The sequence below is a fragment of the Anser anser genome (assembly GCF_964211835.1).
Source record: "Anser anser genome assembly, chromosome: 12".
Lineage (NCBI taxonomy): Eukaryota > Metazoa > Chordata > Aves > Anseriformes > Anatidae > Anser > Anser anser.
This window is the reverse complement of record NC_139733.1, coordinates 14,985,278-15,005,811: the sequence shown is the minus strand read 5'-3', so window position 1 is coordinate 15,005,811 and position 20,534 is coordinate 14,985,278. Positions and strand designations below refer to the sequence as shown.

At 39.2% G+C, this 20,534-nt stretch overlaps 1 protein-coding gene across 12 annotated transcripts in view; it reads right to left on the bottom strand.

Annotated features, from left to right (window-relative positions):
• Positions 1-20,534, bottom strand: part of LOC310880459 (uncharacterized protein) — an 80,670-nt gene that overhangs the window by 39,256 nt on the left and 20,880 nt on the right. The window lies entirely within an intron of this gene.

Sequence of the window (20,534 nt, the reverse complement as noted above, 5' to 3'; positions counted from 1 at the left end):
TTTGTATTTCCAAACTGCCATGTTAACTTTCCTCCCATTTTACTTAACTCATTTTTTACCTTAGTCATATTAATGGTTATATAATAATATTAGACAATGTTCACTAACCATTAACTCCAGAAATAATGGTTGTGCTAAATCAGAGTTAATTAGTGTGTCACAAACTCCAGTCCAAGTACAGGGTGATGACTTAATGAAAAAAATGCAATGTCACTTCACCAAGAATTACATATACAATTTTAAGAGGTATTTTAAATATTTTTCTTAATAGCTGTCAGCAGAAGCGATGTGATGTGATTCTTTAGAGAGCATTGCTCTTTACTGAGTACAGGCAAGTGAGCTATCACCAGCCTTACAATGGCTGCAGAAAACAGATTTAACATTAATTTATGAATAGCTGAACTTTTTCTCTTTAATGTTTAATAGTGAATCATGCTCTAAACCCTTTATATTTCACTGCACATCAGCAAGGTTGTCAGGAGCAAAAGATCAGGATAACATAATTCTTATGACTTGTTCTCAGCATCCCTCATTTATTCCTGAAACAGCCTGAATCATCTTGAAAGTAAGACGCATGGGGTGGCAAAATTTAAATGAGAAAGGAGTTGCTCTTTAAGGGCCATCAAGTTTTTAAAAGCATAACTTCCAGCTGAAACCGTGTGAGCAGGGATTCATTCACTCATACAGACATGGAGTCATGCACGTTCTTTTCTAGAGCCCATAAGCAAAGGAAGGTCAGGCCACTGGCCATGCTTGGGTACCTGCATTCAAGCATCCATCATGAAAAGAAAGAAAAATGTGGATGGCAGAAGGTGAACATGCTCTCTTAAAGCTCAGGATTTTCACCTTTCCAAAACTTCCAATTCACTTAAAGTCTTGAAGAAACCATATACATATCCAACGGTTTCTCAGTACCTTGAGAACCCCAAAGCAGGCCTGCCAAAACATAACTGCTGTCATTGTTATCATCAGATCACAGCATATTATGGATTCCACAGGTTTTTAACTCTCCAAATTTGTCGTTATCTATTTAGATCTGAAATGGGCAGAGAGGAGTTATTCCAAGCTCCTGGAAATCCAACCATCATTTCAGTACTACCAGGGAGTGTGGAGCACAGAAATGTCAGGCTCCACGAAACAGGCTCCAGTTTAGTTGCAAGCAAAAAGCTAAGACCAAAACATAAAGATATCAAACACCTGGCGACATATTCAATGCCACATGGGCTACTGCAGTACTGCTGTCACTGCTGAGCTTTAACAGATGAACTGTGTCTTCCTGTCATCTGAGGAACCCAAGGTCCCTTGATGAGACCCTGCAAGAGTGACTCTCTAACACCTGATGGAGGAGAAGCTCCAGTTAAAACGTGACCTTCTCTGATTTAGGAGGACGATGAGTCCTCCACAGGAAGCCCACATCCACAGGACACTTAATGGAAGTGCGTTCCCTTACCAAGCAGACAATGGAAGAAAGAGGGTGAGGGGCTTTTGTGCAAGACTTTTTTTTATTATTACCACTGCTACCTGGGTGTTCTGCCTACTCGAAAGGTCTCTGTGATCTTTCAGGTGTGGTGAAATACTGACTGGACATAAAATTGGTTAGCCTCAATGATCTCAGTAACCTATAGTATTTCCTGAGTAGTTGAAAACTGTCGACAGGCTGCTGCTCTCTTCCTCAAGCTATTTTCTCAGTGACAGTAGATACATCCAACTCTACTGCCTTCAAGTACTCCTGATACAAACTACTGATTATAATTTTATCAAGCCATAGAGGCTGGTTGTTATATTAGGTAATCATGAGACTGTTACAGAACTATGCAAGGGAAGTGAAGCCTCAGGCTGTTACAGTAGGTAACAAACCTGTCATTAATTACTGAGGAAAAGCTTTCTGCTTTTTAAATTTTTTATACAGCTGGATCTACGGTAGGGAAAGATTAAACATAATTAAAATGGAGGCTTTAAATTCCAAGGGGGCAGGCTAACTTCACAAATCAGCCAACACCGGCCAAGCACAGATAAGGACCAGAGCTAATGCCTATCCTGCCCCCGGGTTAGCACATGGCACTTCCAACACTCGCCCTGGACTGGGGTTCCCTTTATGAAATAATTTCAGATAAAGACCTGCTAATCTCATAAACTCGCACATAGGATGCCTTGCTTAAGTACTTTATCCCTATGACTGGCATATCTTTGGAAGTGATTCTTTGTCTTAGTCTTTGAGGTTTAGTGAAGGGAAATGTAATCTTCCAACAAGGTTATTGCCCTCCTAGGTTTCAATTTAATTGCGCTGTGCAGTAGTTCAAGTACTATGTACATTCAAAAAATCTTTGGGTGAATTCAGTCCATATAAATAATCTAGTCCCCTAATAAGTAAAGCAGTGTGCTAATGCATTCCAAACCCATTGGCATTCTTCCTTCACGGGGAGCAGCTTTTATTATATTGTATTTAAAAACAAAGTAAAATGTAGCAAAATATTAATCTCATTATGCTTCATTATGGCGATCCTTACCATATCTCCTGCTACATATGAAAACAAATCAGTATTGTCTCAGTTTTCAGAGCTCTAAATTTTAATGCAAGGACTTTTAATTGGTTTGGGTTTTTTTGTGTGTTTGTTTTCTCCAGTCCAGTGATGACTGTTCTCAGAACAAGCCACTTCAAAACTCTTGGATACCTTGGCTTTCCGGAGAAATTCAAGAGTTTTAAAGATCTCTCCTTCTAGCAACATGTGAAAAATCTGCATACACAAATATATATTTTACAACAACACACACACGTGATGTCCAATTATTTTAACAGGACACAGCTATGCTAATCCCCCAGGTAGAGGATTGAAAACTGTTGCCCAGTACTACCAGGTAGACATCCCTATTCAGTAGAAAAGAACCTCCATAACCTCCATCTATTCTGGGGCTTTTGGACACCCCCCCCCCCCCTTTTTTTTTTAATACTGCTTCAAAGCAAAGCTCTCTGCTCCGTTATCTCGAGGTCAGAGGTTTTTTCTTTGGCGCAGGTTTAGGTTGCTTTGGATACACCCAATATCTTATTTACGTATTGAAACTTATAGCAAGAGCACCATTAACTTCTTTTTTCTGTCTACAGCCTCCAGTCAATACCTGTATTAACTTATCTCTCTCTACACAGAAGGACCACATCATGCAGTATATATTTTACTGTACAGTTAGTATTCTTAAAACTAGCTATGAGATATACCTCAGTACTACTTTTGAGTATTAAGGTTATCTGACAAATGTTATTTGACATAAGTATCCCCCATTATACTGAGTATTCCCCTAACACCACAATGGTTAACCTAGATTAACCTTCGCATAGTTAAATTAGCCTTTCACGTCTAATTATACCCTGTGATAAGATACATTAGTTCCAATCCTCACAGCCATAAGGGACCTGTAGTTTCAAGTGACCTCTACACATGGACAATAACCCAAATTAGAACAGACATGAAAGCAGGATCAGGGCCAAGACATGTAGGATTTTGTACGAGTTTCCAAGGTCAGCTTAAAGATTTGAAGGCTGGGCACCGCTCTATTTGGGAGCTCATGGAAAATTAACCCATTTTAAAATTGACAGCTAGGAAGTACTCAGCAAATAATCTAGTTGTGCACAGATTAACTTTCTATCACATGCCTGTATTCTGACAGATTCATCTGCTGTTCCTCTGCTACCTGTGGTAGCAGTACACCTGCTGTAGTTGAGAGTATATAGAAATATTTTGTACTGCACTACTAGTTTTTACCCAAACAATAAACTGTTGCTATCTAATTGTTATACAATAATCAAGTTGGCTTTTGATGCTCTGTTAATTTTTATTTAAGTGATGATTTTCTCATCAATTTGCCATCCTCATTTACCTAGCCCAATTCTACTGTAATTTGGTTGTTCAGTAATTTTGATAAGGTGTTGAATTTGCATTTAGAACCCAGTTGATATAGGGTAATAAAATTGTGTCACCTAATGACTACAGAAATGTTAAATTGGTACAAAATATACCTTTCTTCTGATGTCTGCTTTGAGCAAAGACAACTGCTTTCCATACCAGACAAAGCTGTTCAGAATAGAAAATCCATGGAAACCAAGCTGATGCCAGGTGCTGCCAGTTTCAGACCTCATCTTAAGAGCAGCAGTTCCAAATTATATGGCCCTCCCCTAACCCAGGAGCACTGAGACACTACCTGCTCCCAGGTGAAACACCACGTCTTGCAAAGCCTTTGTTTCCCATAGAGCATCCCCATCCAGTACAGAACTGCACCAGCTGCACCAACGTGTGACGAGACAAGATGACACCCCAACACTACCTCTCCTGAATGAGAGGGGAACACGCGGGGAGTGGCGGAGGAAGAGACCTACATGAAAATGATTTTTAAACCACTGCTGTGCACATTTCGTTATTTGAAAGTTTAAATATATTAAAACGACATGGGTCTTAGCATTACTGTTTTTCTCACAGTGCAACTTTCCCTTAGTATTCCTCTCAAGGCCACATTTCAGTTGTGCAACTGAGCAAGAGCAGAATGGAACAGACGTGCTAGGAATCCTCACCTACAAATCAAGACAGATCTCATGTTCTTAATGCTCAACATCACCATCTCAAAACTAGCTGAACTTTGAGCAGCATCTCCAGCAGCTTCTCTCTAGCAAGCTGTAGACTCTAAGGGATCAGTATGAGGGCATGTCAGGTGGAGGAAGAAAATATCAGTGCCGGAAGATCTTCAGCACAATAACAGAAATTCACCAATGGCTCCCGTGGAGAACTGATGCTTGAAGTTATTTTCTCTGGCTATAGTCTAGAGAGATATCTGGGAAAATGAGAGTTTTGCCACTGGCTTAACTATGATAACGACATTGCCCTTTAGATAGGAGTCATTCTGAACCTCCAGTGAACCCTGGAGAGAGTATTTGTTCAAGCAGGTCACCAGTTTCCCCACCACTTCACACATTGCTCATGCTGAGCTGACCTGAGGTAACTACCCTGCAGCACTGCATGTCAACTCAGCAACAAATGCATCTAACATTTGACATTTTATGCAATCTATATCTCATTCAAGTACTTTTGGCCCTTGTAGCATGCACTGATATTGTTTAGCACAAAATATTTTTTATAGTCATCTCCCCACTCTCTTTTGACCTATATGTTCAACTGTCACATAACAGTAATAAGGCATTTAGTTACCACCTCTACCTCCTGAATAATGCAGAGTGGCACTGCAGCCTTGCTCTCAGAAGACTACCCCTTTCACAGCATTTTCACATCCTGATCTTAGACTTCTCTCTGCGGTCTGTGTTCTCCCACGCAGTGGAGAGCCCCTTCCTGGCTCTACAGTTCAACCAGAGTTCAAAATACCTCTTGCTTTGGATGGATGAGTGGCTAAGGAAAGCAGAGGTGTCTGTGCTAAGACAGAAGGCTGTTACCTGCCTTATAAGGGGCACAAACCAACAGAAAGTTCCACTCAGGCCAAGAGACAGTATGTTCAAATACACCCAGTCTGTCACATTGACTCACGTCAGTGGACACCATCCCCTCGGGCAGCCCTCCAGGCTATTCACTGCTAACTACAGACCAGAAATGAAAATGCAAAGCGACAAGCCTTTGCCCTGTGGTGTCTCTTCCAAAGGGCTGGCCACTTTCCATACAGACAGAACAGAGTTCTACCACAGACTTCATAGAAAGGGTTTAGTGGTTTAACGGTTTAGTGGAGGACTTGTTAATGTTAGGTCAGAGGTTGGACTAGGTGATCTTGGAGGTCTCTTCCAACCTAGATGATTCTGTGAAATGCAAAAAAAAAAAAGAAAAACACACACACTTTTCTCCAGCTCCAATTCAATGCTAAATCTTATACTCAGGCAGATACTCAGCTGGTGTAAAGCAGCACATTCCAGTATGATGGTAAAGGTGCTGAAAATCTACAAAGCTGTACCAGTTTACACCAGCAGAAGATCTAGACCACTGCACTTACAACTCTTACTGAGTTGGCTCGCAATCAAAGAGCTACTAATATTTATTGTCTGTAAAGAGCTAAAATTAATAAAACATTCAAAAGAGGCAAGAAAAAATACCCCAAAAGAGTGAAGATGTAATTATGTACTATAATTTCTTAAAGTACTTTCAGCCCCCACAACTCCATGTGTGACTTTATTATTAATGACTTATATGCACAAGTAACAAAGGACAATGCTACCATTTGCAGTTCATAATTATGCCACATTTGTCTGCCACCACTGATTCACTAATACTAATTTTGTTTAACATACAGTGTGTGGAGAACTGTACAATAAATCTTGTGATATAACGCAGTAACATCTCCCAAGCTTATCTATGTGATTTCTCTCGACTTACCCAGAATACAGTTCATCTATTTCATATTCTCTATACACCGTTTTAGGAATTAATAGCGATAAATGCAAGTTTGTATTGCATAAAATGTGAATTATAGTGGAATTGTGTTTGCTGAAAGGTCAGTACTGAGAGCATCTCACTGAACATGGTATATCAACTGGGAATCAAAGGTCTAAGAAACTATAAAATGTATTATCAGTGGAGTTGGAACACAATCTAATTTGGCATTCTTTTCAAAGATACACTGCCACAGAAATATTTTACTTGTCAGTGCTTTTCTCCATTTGACACAGATATCTTCTTGAATGTTATATTCTAAGATACTCTAACATAAGTTCTACCATTGGCTCTTTTGGCCCTAAATAACCAGATCCTTTACTGATGTCTGAGTAATTACAGTTAGATTTTAGATTAATTTTCATAATGGTCCAAACATATGATTATTACATTATGGGTCTTAGATCTCAAAATCAATATTCAAAGTTATTTTTATATTCTGCATGAAGTTTCTATACTTTTGTTATTAGTGTACATAATTTGTATTATTCAAAACTCCTACAACAATCTCATGGATATTATTGTTCTAAAATTAACTTACGTGCATTTCATTGCAAGGCATTTGAGCAAAGAATAGTCAAGATATCATAACCTCTTCTGACATGTTTTGGAGACAGACAAAACTTTAAATGTCTGGGAAGGGGGTGGGAGGGAATTGTTTTGCAAAAGTACTTGGCGTACAGTGCTTATTCATTGCAAGAGATTGGTGTTTCTTAATGATTTTTTTTGGTCCTCAATTTCTTGTAACACTAGAAAATAATTCAGAATTGGTGAACCACAACATCCATTACTGTGCAAATGCTATGGATATAGTATTATACGCTGCACTTATATCTGCTGCAATTGATTTTGATCTGTCTAGGCTAATTACTTACCTATAGATGACAAAACTACTCTTGGTCAGATTTTTGACTGCAAAACTTTCCCTGTCAGTTTCTAAATCTCACCAAAATATCAAGCATTCAACACCAAAAATCATCCTGAGCTAGTAGGCAAATTAGTTATAGGGGTTAACAACCCTTTTGTTTTTCCCCTTTCTTACTATCCTACCAGTACAACTGTAACAATAAAGCACTAAAGCATGGACAAGTAGGATTTAATGACCCACTTAAAACCCAGAAGTGGAAGTGTGGCTGACACTTCATCTACCATTTATTTACTTTAGCTCAAACCTCCGGAAGTGATGCAGTAGCCGTCAACTCTGGCTTTGTTCACAGTAATATCATAAGCATGTGCTTAACTTTAATCATGTCATTGCTCCCATCCTGGACTTAATTGCTGCCTGGCTGCAGATGCTTTCCAGAATTATGTCTTGAAGTCAGTCATTAAGATTTATATGCACAGATTTAATGGACCAACACCAGACTTCTTTCTCACTAATGTCAATGGAGGGAAACGGTCACCTGAGACACCTGCACACTAGCAGGACCGCTCCTCTACTTCTCACAGCTTGACTCTACCAACTCCAACTATCCTGGCAAGTCCATTCCCTTGGGGAAGAATAAGAGTTCTCACCTGCAATTAGTATTGGAAAAGGCAGACATACCCAAAAGCTTCACTGCACTCCCTACAATAAATATCAAACAAGCTCAGTCCAAGAAGTATCTATTCTTCTGAATGTTATTGTTCTGAATATATTACCTTATTTATTTTATGAAATAAGAAGACTTCTCATACCTCATAACGCAATCTCTTATTCTCTCATTGCTCATAAGGTAATCGGTGTTTCAGTCAAGATCTTCAGTTTCCATAGCCTTCCAGAAGAAAAAAAAAAAAAACTAACAAAAGCTAAAGCCTGGTTACTCAAGTGACCTCTTTGATGAGAAAATTCCAGCCTTAAAGCATCTTCATCTTCCTCTAAAGAAAAAGCAACAATGATCTGTCCTTACCCAAGATACAGTGTTCAATCTGTGTTGAAGAGGCACAATAGCATATTTCAGTCATATCACACACGAGATGAAGCCCAACATGGGAAGTACGTCCCACAGAAATATCCACCATCACTGGTAGCTATCCTTTATAAGATGCCAGAGATGTGCTCTGTGCTGTAGAAAACAGACTATGATTTATTTTGTGTACCAAGGTATATAAACTTAAATTAAGAAAGCTGATCATAAACTTGCATTGATATCCAGCTACACCAGGGCACGGACTACAATTTGATATGTTCTAGCTGGAGTCAAGCTGAACAGAGTACAAAGATCATACTGCCGGCTACTAGCATGTCTAGAGCAGGAAATTAAACTGAATGGCCCAGCACATCCTGACACTTCTATTTCTATAAATTCCATAACAGTGAACTTTTCTTCTTTAATCCTAAATAGTAAGCAACAAGCAATTTGAAAGTTCCTATAAGATAGTACTTCGGTGCCATGTAGATGTGCTGCTAGTTCAGATTCATGTACTCGGAATGACTCTCTTATACCCTGGTCCGAAGCATGAAGTTGTCAACAGTAATCTCATACCAGAAGAGTAAGGGATGAAAACCCTCCTTTGTGCAGTCCCATGCAAGCTGAACACCTTTTGTTTCCTTTAACATTTCCGTTATAGACCAGATGTTTCCTTCCTATATGACAACCTATTTGAGATTTCTGTGGATCTAAAAAACAAATCAAAATATATTAAAATGCTAGGAAATAATTTTCAGACATATTGAATAAGTATTTCTCTCTGCACAAAAAATAATGTAATTATTTTAAGTGCACAAAAATGGTTTATAAAGATGACATTCATCAATTTTCTTATAACTTCATCAGCATCTGCTTCCTTATGTGCTCAGATTTGTTCAGCTACATAACCACATTAGTAATTCTTAGGAAAAAATATATTTGATGTTATCCATTAAATAATTTTAATTAGTTAAATGGCAAATTAGAAAGAAAGATGAAAGTCTCTCCTTTACAAAAAAAATAAACTCTGAAGTGCAAATATGAATTTAGATCAGTTCACAGTAAAGGAAAAAGAAAAATCTAGTTTGAACACATGGGGATTTCTGATTTCTTCAGCAAGAGAGAACCCTGAAGAAACTAAACCCTGCCATGGCCCAGCCACTGGCACATGTGCTTCTGGAACACAACTCCAAGATGAAAAAAAAGTGATTGGAAGATTATCCCTTCTTGGAAAGGATACTACTCTAGTTACTGTGTGTATTTTTGTACATCAACAGCCAGAGAGATGGTGGAGGAAGAATGCCTCACTCCTAAGTCATTGACACAAACTTGGTATGCATAAGAGCCTTGACAAAGTCACTACTTGGGCCGCCCCAGGGGAAAATGAAGAGGAGGTTTGCACTCTGCTTCTACCAAAAGAGTTGCTGGAATCTGAAAACTGTAGGCATTCTGTGAAACCTTTTGCCTTCTTCTAGCGACAAGCTCCAGAAAGATATAAATGTCTGTATCCAATTTCTTGTTCAGCTGTCATGCTTTTGGACCTGGAGACCCTTATTTCAGTTCCCCTGATAGGAGTTCACTGCCCAGGAATAGGTGGTTGTACTGTGTTATATGTGGATTTCCATTGCAAGACCTGTCAGCCTGGCACTGTTCACAAAATAAGAATGCTTTTCTATCCCAATGACTGCTTCATTCCTGTGGCTCTGATGATGAATGAGCAGTAAACACGCCACAAAATTAATTTAGCCCTATGGCAGATCATCGTGAGAAGCTGAAAGTTACGAAAATAGACCCATTCTTGTTACAGCTTTAAGACTGATAGGTAAATTTCATTCACAAAAGGAAACTATAATTACATGAATATAAATGTTAATGTGAGGTTCAAATGCAATTTTAAATATTTATCTTGCAGAGGTAAACAGCCACAGTGAATATCTAAAGAGTAAACACACATTAAATCAATTCAAGTGCTTGCAAACTAATCTATTCTCAAATACATTTACTTAAAGGCAAAGAGTCTACAATGCCAAGAACCCAGACATTAACTGATGTCAACATACTTGAAAATCATCAGCCTGTTGTGCACAGCTATGCTCAACAGGTCAGCTCTGCCCAGCAATTGGATTTCCTGGACTACCTCATCACTAATTCTCAAGACAGTGCTGCTCTCTTCAAAGGTAAGATTGAATATTTTTTCCCCAAAAGTGTACAGAGCTGTCAAAATAAATAAATAAATAAATAAATAAGAATTGCTCCAAACATTTCCCTGTTCTCTTTGAGATGGAAGAGAGTTTAAAAAGCCCAAATGTGGATCCACATTCGTATACCATTCTTGTTTTTATTGGCAAAATCTTGGACTAGAACCTCACTGCAGCAGCTGATCCAAAACCCAGAGAGCTTCTATGGGCTGTGCAAATGCTGTGTGAAAAGGTTTACTTTTCAATGGTTTTGACTGAATTTATTTTGATGGCTGATATCCAAACATTTCATAACTTACAGCTTTGGAAACAGATGTATTTTTGTTTTTGCTTTTTCTGAACTATAGTTCTTGCATGCTGACAAAACATGACAGGAAGTTTCACAAAGCACAGGGGTCTTCCCATGCTGCAAGACTGACAAACAGGAATATACCATCACCGAAGACAGTGAGACCTTCTGAAACTTCTGCTGCCCTTTAATAACCAAACACGTGATAATATCCTTAACCTGCAAGACCAATTGCAAGGGACACAGAAGTGGGCCATGTGGGAAATGGGTCTCTCTCCATAAGGTAATGACTATTTCCATATAGTAAAACCAACGATGTTAAGATGTGAAGATGTTAAGACCAAGAAACAAAGAAGTTAAGAACTTTCAGACTGCTCCCTCCATATTATTCATAATATGGTTTATGCATCACTACTTAGAACTACAGAATAGGCAAGTCAAGTCTTAAAACCCCTCTATTTTGAATGAATATTGTTTGGGCTTTTTGTAAGCATAGGCACATCTTAAAGTTTCAGTTTCTCTCAAGACAGAGTAATGTTGCACGTTATCAAAGCTGGACTTTACCTACAAAAGAATAACGATAACATTCAATTATGATCTTCATCATATTATGATGAAGACTGTTTAGTCAGAGGTCTTTGTAGTTTCACGATATGACAAAAAAGAGTTGAAAACAAGAAAATCTAATTTTCATACACATAACATAACTAATTACACAATTCCTAGATTAAACAAATCTTGTATAAACATAATGCACTCATTTATAGGGAATTCCCTGAGTCTAGTTAAGTAATTACTTCAATAATTCTTGAGGTATCATTAAAATCTTCCTAATTTAAACAGAAACAGATGTGTATAATAACACCACTGTCAAATGCAACCCTTGGTATGTCAATAAATAAATGAGGGGAAAATATTTTTTTTCCTTTGGTGATAAGCAATTACTTGGTACAAAGAGGAAATAACTGCTAATGACAATATTAAGGGTTTCAACATGTAATTTTACTAAGCTACAAGCCTACCAGCACACAACCTGCCACAGAGCAACTTTTGTCAAGGTTTTCAAATGGGGCACGATGCATTTTCAGAGGAAGAGAAGCTAAGATCCTAGTATGTTATTTGGTCTTGGTCACTTTCATAAAACAGGGTGTAACTTCTCAGCTGTAATAATAAATGATGCCCAGACACGGAGACCACCGACAGTTTGAACTGAAGATGAAGGTAGTTAATGGACCAATATCAGATGTTCTTAAATCATGAAGATGCTTATTTTACAGTATGTTATTACACTAATAGATTGTAAAAGAACTCATAAGTACCTGGCTTTAATGTGTTTACCCCTGAAGACCATCAAAAACCTGCTTTGTAGGCAATACTCATGAATTATTACATATCTAAAAAACAATTACTGTGTTATCATCTGCTTCAGCTTTGAGGTTCATTACTGTAAATGTACATACTGTAAAAATAGTGAGAAATATAGCAGAAAACATCACTTATGCATCTAGAATACAATAACATGAGATTGATTAGATAAAATTAGGTAGAACTAAGGTCAGTTAAATTAAACAAAACAGACACTTTCACCAGAAAAATGAGGGCTTTCAGTCTAGGAACTGTGGAGTATTTCATAAGAATTGGGTTGAACAATAGCCACTGAAGTTCATCTCCAATTAAGCAATTAACTTCCTCCCTGTTACTGCCAGAGCCTCACAGCCAGCTGCTTTGTACCTTCAAGCCTCCAGCAACGCCACCTCCTCTTTTTCCTCCCCAGTTGCTTTCTTGCATATGAGGAAAGGAAAACAGAGTAAGCCAGACAGATCAGCTCAGGTTGGCAGCCATCTCTGGAGAAAGCAATCCAAATCAAAGCCTCTTAGCATCTGTTTACCAGGTCCCTTAGGGCTATGAATCTCACTTGAAAAGCCCTGCCTGAGGACACGCGGCCTCCATGCCGTGACAAGGCCTGGGTCTCCTCTGACAGACATATGCTTCCCATTCTTCTGCCACATTACTCTTAAATTAAGAGGTACAGGGCTTGTGAAGCACTGAAATGTGGTACACATCACAGTTAGCAGGTAACCACACTAATTGAAAACGGTGTCATTTGAACAATGAGTTTTTCCTGAAACAAGTCTAAGGGTGCCTTACAAGTGGCAGTCTGCTGCAGCAAGAACTGGACCCAAGAGGCTGGGCTTGGCAGTAGATGCAGGTTTTGGTATAGGACTGCTAGGCACAATTTATGGCTATAATTTTAAAATTAAACTGATACAAAGCACTGAACTGAAAAGAGCTCAATTAACATGCATGAGGCCAAACTTCCTGCTGATATAATTTCTCCAACTTCAATGGAACTGGAACAGAAGTGAATCTGGCTCATTATTTCCTATTCTTCTGAAGACACACAGATGATAGTATCTGTTATACTATTACCACAGCATGGAAGAAGCTCTGTTGTAGTGACCACTAATGCCATATGCTGAGGAAGAGATAAAAATGAAGAGAAGGATTATATCCAGTCTCACATAAGCTAATATTCAACATAAGTCCTTATTCTACATTGCAGTAACAGACATATTCTCCATATGAAATAGGTCATGGATGCAATCTTCTGAAGAAGTAAATTAATGATTTTAAAGACTATCCTCAGCAAAAAAAAAGTAAAGTGCAGGGCCTAGTCCAAATCCCACAGTTGATATGGAATATGGATTTATATATATATACACACATATAATTTTTTATTATTATTATTATTTTTTAACTTATGCAACCATTCATACAGGGCTAACCTATGAACAAACATTGGGTTTAGCCATGCTCGATATCCTTCTAGCACTTAGTCCCTCTCATTTTCAGCAGTAGTAATCTAAGAGATTTCATTGGTTACATTCTACTCTAGTCAAATATTCCCCCTGAGGAACAGCAACTAATTAAGCACATGAAGATTAATGAAAAATATAAGGAAAGATACTGCAGTTGTTAAATTTAAAATAGCTCCTGTGCCACTACTTAAAAATATGTATATATATCAAACATCATTATAGCCCCATTTGAAGAAATGGTAAGAATTAATATTAACAGCAAATCTTCATTTCTTCACTAGTTACTAGCAATTACAAGGCCAAATAGCAGCAGTGCAATATCTTCCTTTATTTCTATGGAAAACAAAACATGGTTGCAGTGCTAGGCCAGAAAGATAAAAGCATGTCTCAAGACATTCCCCAAGAAAACAGGTACTGTGAGAAGAACACTGTGGGTCAAATTTCACAGGTAGGTCATGTTCTGCCATCTGCTAATGGTATCACTGAGTATTATCAATGGAGACAGCATACACAGTTGCCTGATGAAACACTAGATAGCTATATAGCTGCATTAGAAGAATTAGCCAGGACACATCAATTTGGTAACCTTACTGTAATGAAATAATAGATGACCAACTGTTGGGAAAGGCCACAACTTCCTGGATCCATGCAATATTACCTTCTGAATCAAAGCTGACACTGACTGGAACAACTCTCCTTACATGGAACAACCCTTCAAGGAAGCCAAGGCTCTTGAAATAAAAGTATAAATGTAAGCTCAGGAGAAACTGAGCTAAAAAAAAAATGCTTTTTGTTTAAGACAGAAGGAATTGCATCATGTCCTGAAATGGTTCATCCTATTGCTTTTTGACAGATGAAGCAACATATCCCTTCCTTTGTTAAAAGAGGCTTAGAAGAGCTGAGATTTGCTTATGATTAAATGCACCAGTGTTTAATAAGTAATAGCATTTACATAAATAAGATGAAGTTACTGGTGCTGTCCTGGCTTGGAGATAAGTCCAACATATATTTCCATATGGCTGCATGTGCAGACTTAAAGCACTTTTGTTACAGCCAAAGTGCTACCCAAATGTTCTAGTTCATGATGAAAAACTAAGGGACACCCTTTTTAAAATGCTGAGTTAAATCCTGGCCTTCAGATTGTGACTTCCTTGAAGCTAAAGAGTTTGGCAATGAATTTTGGACCAGACCATAGTTTTACCGTAGGGTCAGTGGTGCAGCTATAGATTCCATCACATTTTGCCAAGCCTTTACAAGCATTTCCTGTCAAGTGTGGCTGATAAATCACAGCAACAATTCTGTTACCATCCCACCAAATGTATTAATAATCCAATGAATTAAGCTGCAATTATTTTTCTTTGCACCTTTGGAATATGCTACAGCTCATACATGAATGGCTTGTTTCCTTGCTTCATATCTCAGCCCAAATTTGCTCACATTAAAAACCCTATTTGTTCATCATTATGAAGGGGCCTAATTCTCCTGGGAGCCAGCTGGCTGCCTTGGCACGTGTAGCAAGATAGACACACCACTGTAGTCACAGAATATTCAAGACTGCCGCTAAGACTTTTTTTGCGGCAAGACCATAAAAATGCCTGTGATGTTTCTAGCTAAATTAGTAAGAAAGAAAGAATGCTTCTTGCATGAACTGAAAATGAGAAGGGATAATTAAATCAATTCCTGATGCTGAAGCAACACATTAAAGGTTTCTTTCTCTCTCAAATGCACAAAGTTCAGGCTGGTCTGACCTGGTTACTGGAGCCCAGGATGAGAAAAGAAATGACCCAGTGGAAGACACAATCATTCTCTGGGCACTTGCCAGCACACGGTTCTGAACCATGAGAAAAAGCTAGTATACCGTAGGCTCATCAGGATCTCTATCTGGTATGTGTCGCATACCTGTGAGTTGTGTCCTGTTTAAGGCATATGTGCTCCAAAATCTGTTCACTGTGAACAGTTTTCTTTAGGAGCTAACTGACTACAGGGTAACCCTGAGGCTGCACCTGCATTCATGGCTGCTAGAACAACCACAAGAAACTTGCTTGCAGTCTTGGTCTAGAAGAAGAGAATGACCATAACATCTAAATTTGGCCATATTTTGTTTTGTTTTGTTTTTTTAAGTGGCAGCCAGAAAGCCAGACTGCTAAAGTCATGCATGCAGACCCATGAGGATCACTGAGCTTCCTTGGCGTTCATTAACCCACATTTTTCCATGCTTCATTTGAGCTTTCCCTCTATGTACGAGAATGGCAGCAAGAACAGCCTTGCAGCAATACGTATATTTTTGAATGTCTTTGTATAGATGTATAGAAAGTTGCTGAAGGTATTTCCTGGACAGTGATATGGAGAAGATTAAGTAGACCTTCCTGGCCTTGGAATCCAGGAAATGCTAAGTCTCTTGCTCAACAGTAAGAGTTAAAACCAAAAAACTTTCACTTTTCCAATTACGTGTGAATTATGTGGTATTTTTAATCTGATCTTCTTTGGGTTTAGCCTCTCTGCCCACATCCATACAAATGTGCTGCTTACTGATGTTCTTTTCTGTATACAGTCTTGTGTTTTTTTTTATGGAGGAGAAAAATTACCATTAGGGTACAGCAACAAATCTGTACTCAAGCAGGCTGTGTATTGTGTGCGCTAGTTAGCAAGGCATCTTTATTATAGCTAAACAGTTAAATATTGACCATGAAGTTGAGCAGAGGCACAAATGCTTTATCTAAATTACCTTTGATCAACTGGTTTGAGGAGGTTACTGAAGATAAAGCAGACTACAGGGCTTACATGAAATCTGTTCCACACCCAGCAGTGGAACTATCAGCAAAACCCTTTCAAGACAGATTGCAGTCTTATGGCCCAGGACTTATGTGCTACATAACTGGTCTATTGAAGTACACATTGAAATACATTACCAAGAAATACTACCAGCACACTTATTTACACAAAAAGATGGCTGTATCCACCTCACTCACTTCTGAGACCGCGAGCAAGAAAGAGAGCAAAGAGGGCAGGAGTAGAAATGGAATCCTCAAGTAAAGGCACACAGCAGAAATTGAGCTTTGCTCTTTGTGCGGGGAAATAAAGGGCAGCTCACAGAGATTCCTGCCAGTCTGAGTTACATCTCATGGACATTGCATGAGCCCAGCAGGTGTTCATGTCAGGAGACTTCCAGACACCAGGTAAAACAGAGGGAGGCACTGCATCATCACCATTCAGTAGGAGAGTCTAAGAAAACCAATCAAAACAAAAAAAACCACCCACACCTAAATAGATTGATGATATTTTTCCTAATCTGACCTTTTCCTACCCAGGTTCAAACACCCTCTCCCACACACAGATCACTGCCAAAACAGACAGAAAGGAATAGAAGATGCAAAGAGCTCTGAGGAGGTTTCATCTACCCTTAAAGTAGATGTTGTAGGCAAGCACTCACCTTCCTCTGCCTAAAGCCACCTCATGCCACATGCAGCACGAGGCTGCCACACTGCCCCTGCGCATCTGAGTGCTCAGCCTGTCCCCAGCTGCCAACAAACCTGTCATTCAGCCAGGGGCTAATGGAAAGGGGAGATAGCACAACACTGTGTGGCTTAAGAGGGCAAGAAGTACCCAGGGAAAAAGCAGCCACAGGCATCTCACTTAATCCGTGCAGTTGGGATAGGATTTATGCACCAGCCTGATTTGCAGGTGTAAGGTTTAAGAGGAGAGAAAAAGAGGATTGCATTTGTTCAGTGTTGAGCTGTGCTGAGAGATCGGACCCCTTCCAGCACCATCCCTGGCGGAGACAGCCACCGGCCTGGACGTGCCCGTCTCTGCTCCAACCCTCAGCTCCTGTGGAAATGACGGAGGGAAGCAGAGCGCTCCAGTTACCATGGCATCCCTGACAGCAGCCCTCCAAGTCTTACACTAATGATTTTGGAGTCTGATGTTTACATGCTTAGTTTAAAAGTATAATGATTTAGTAGTCGACAGGATTACACCAGAGTAAAAGACAAGCATTTTGCCCCAAGGCTTTCTTTAGAAATTAGACATATCACTTTTAAATATGCCCACTAGCATTTTAGTGTACCTCTGAGATGTTTCTGCTCTGGTTTGGTATCTCAAAAGCACAGGAAGAGGAAAATGCAGGTCTTCATCATCTACACCATAGTGGAAAGGGGGGAGGTTGGTTCCCCTAAGGCCATGGTTTGGGGCTAATGTATGGAATCGCTTTGTAATTCAGACTTCCTAATAAGACTAACAGTAAAAGCTCCTAAATCTCAGTGCCTTTTGATTAATAAAGTAGGAGCATATCCCTGGGCAGAATGAGGACAACAGCAAACATGCTTTAAATTAAAGGGAAAGCAAGCTGAGCAAGATGTGACCCAAATAGCTGAGTGGAAGGGTACAGGCAGAGTTTCTTGTCCATGCCTCAGGGAATTTGCCAGGCACTGTTTAAACACACACTGCTGCCCCGGCATGGTGCAGAGGCCCCAGAACAATGGGCCCAGACAGTGATCATGTTCCCAACTTCATGCACTTTTTGTTCAGTGCCTCCTACCCTGGCCGAGCAAGACAAACAAACAAGGACCAACCGGACGTAGCTAGAATTGCACTTACCACTGATGTTGCAAAAATGTCTAATTGCCACCACTATATGGCTTCAACTTTTTTCAGAAAAATAAGTTTCCCATAATTATTTCAAGCTTTTGGCCTAATTCCAGTGCAGAACTTAATGGGACTTATTCCGACAAGATATAGGATATTGTCCCAATAGAGTCTAATTTGGAAATTGGCCACGTGCAATTACCAATGAGCAGAGCTGTGCAAGATTAAAAGCACAGGCAGTATAATTTCTACCTTGTGTCCCAGGCTCCATGGATTTGTTACTCATCCAGCCTGTCCATCTGGGGAGCAAACAGCATGTACTCTTTGATGAGAAACTCTGGCCAACCGACCAGCTGTGAAAAAAATAGATTACTCTTGTCATTTTTTTCTCCCAGGTAATTTGCTGGGAGTAAAAATATAATTTCTTTGAAGGTTTGCAGTTAAAAGAAGATCCAAGGGATGGGTCTTATTTATATTTAAAAGTTCACCACACTTTTATTTGCTAAATCTAATTTGAAGATATATCACTGATGGAACAGTGCCCTGTCCTTTGGGACACAGGAAAAGTGAATTTCTGTTATTCAAAGTACTGTCAAAAATGCAACGGCTGTTAAAGGAAAAAGTTCCTTCTAAATGCACTTCTATACTCCATAAGAGAAAGTAGACATTATTAAAAAGGTATTAAGAGAATGACAAAAAAAATGTTCCTGCTGTACCCAGGAACCTGAATGGTTATATCTTTTCTTATACAATAGGATTTTGTGCAAAGTTCCATGGATCTTTTGAAATTTTAAGTTCAGAACAGGTCAGTGACCTAGAATTGCTCTTAAAATGCTGATTGCCAGTAATAGACTAAATGGCATTATAATAACAGCAATGATATTTTTTGGCTTATATTCAGCTGTAGGTGCAGGTCTGTCAGTAGCTCAGACATCATACTCGCTAGTGGTTACTGCTTGAGCTAAAAAAAGTTTTGCTGTAGCTTCTCAGAATTTCTCTAGAATAAATCACAAGAGGCTGCCAGAAAATCCATCTTTCCTGTGATAGACAGCAAGAATCCAAGCAGGTCCAGAGAGTATACAGTGGGTTTTAGAGGTATACAAGAGATTTCTGCTCTGTGCTTTTTAGACCCTGTATGTGATGAAACTAGATATGCACGTAGACTGTTGGCCTTAAAGAATTCTTTAACGCTTTGTCCCAGCCACCAAATGGGTTTAGTAAGTTATTGGTGACTAGCAGATCAGCAGGACTTACCACTCAACAACTGGTCAGTAGAGTCTAGAAAAGCTGCTACGTACAGATTTAGGTCTAACAGTGCAAGAATCACCCTTTCTGGGTCGCTGGCTCTGTGCATGTATATCATGTCGTACTCAGGTCACTGCTCTCAAGTCTGTACGACCCCAAGCTACATCATGAGAAGTAAAATGCTTTTATATCAGCCTGCCATTCCCAGCCACCTGCTACAGTACTAACATTTAAAAATAAAATCTATTACCTTTAATTATACCTAAAGGAATATAAAAATTGCAGAAAAATACTCTGAAATAGAGAAAACACCGTTCTCCCTTATCATTCCTCTACTAATTCTGCTCCACATGGTACCAATACCCTCCCTTTCCATGGGTACTGCACTTTCAATACTAGGTAATGGAGAAAGATGGATCTCAGTAATTACGAAGAGAGAGAAGCCACAACAGGAGGACCAGCGCTTGCTGTGTGTAATGCAGCAATCGCTAACCTGACCTGACTGGCAGAGGTCATGCAGAAGGTATGACTTCTGATGCCTCTGACTTTAAGCACCAAACTCCACCAGATAACTGATAGTTAGTCAGAACAGCATCTTCAATGTTAAAAGGAGAGAGAAGAACAGATGTGTTCCCCCCGATTGAGAAGAATCTCTGATAACAGCTGAGCTGTCAAAAGGAGATGATGGCAGGAAACCTGCATTGCAAGCTACTGTATAGACTACTTATTCCTATGATGTCAAAGATGGAATATCTCAGGGGACAGCACTTATCCAGCATATGCTATGCTAAAACATTGAGATGTGTGCTTTAGCAGAGATGACCTCAGAGTTTAAACAACTGCTTCTCATTCTCATACTCAAAAATTAAGTTTGATCTAAGGAAATACAGAGAAAAAAGCCAAAAGGTATTCCTTACCTTGCCTTTCACATTTGTATATTTCAATTTATCATGAAGAAATATAATTCCTGTTGGCTTATGATTAGACTTCAGTCCGATAGACCAGGTGACTTTGTAAGACTCTCAGTCTCAGATTAAAGTAAACCTTCCATACAGATACCAACGGAAAACACCTACCCATGATTTAGCAGAAATTAGCAGTAA